Source organism: Penaeus monodon, chromosome 19 (assembly GCF_015228065.2).
Source record: "Penaeus monodon isolate SGIC_2016 chromosome 19, NSTDA_Pmon_1, whole genome shotgun sequence".
Lineage (NCBI taxonomy): Eukaryota > Metazoa > Arthropoda > Malacostraca > Decapoda > Penaeidae > Penaeus > Penaeus monodon.
In genome coordinates this window covers 18,447,601-18,448,076 of record NC_051404.1, presented here as the reverse complement: position 1 = coordinate 18,448,076, position 476 = coordinate 18,447,601, and the positions used below count along the sequence as shown (strand labels likewise).

Below are 476 nucleotides of genomic sequence, written 5' to 3'. Positions count from 1 at the left end.
AACGCTACCACTTCCACGCACAACCTCACAGCGGAGCAGTGTTGCCATTCGGGCGTTTTTTCTCCGCAAGATCTAGTTTTTGAGTCATGATGTAGCGGGAAAAATGTTGAAAGTTTGCTCTATATTCAACATTTTTTAGGACCTTTTTTTTAGAAGGAAAAAGGAGGAGTTTTTACTTTTATTCGGATTTGTGGATATATCAGTGAGTAACACTGTATGGAAGAGTCTCCAGTTTCGAATCTTGTATCCGGAACGCCCGACGCGTGTTCGTATGTGTCTCGAATAACGCTTCGAAACAGGCAGTTCATGAATTGGCAACGCTGGGGATCTTCGGTGTAGAAGGGAGTTCAATTTTAATTTGTTATGGGATGTTGTAAAAAGTGGGTCTGTACTGCAGGGTTACCAGCATTAATACAGATGGTACGAATGGGACGCTGGAGCCATGATTTCGGCGTTGACGGGTGTTAGCATCATTG

General features: G+C 43.5%; 1 protein-coding gene across 1 annotated transcript in view; it reads left to right on the top strand.

Moving 5' to 3' along the window:
- The window catches only part of LOC119585346 (zwei Ig domain protein zig-8-like), a 61,944-nt gene that overhangs the window by 44,474 nt on the left and 16,994 nt on the right, over window positions 1–476 (top strand). The gene's annotated exons all lie outside the window — the stretch shown is intronic.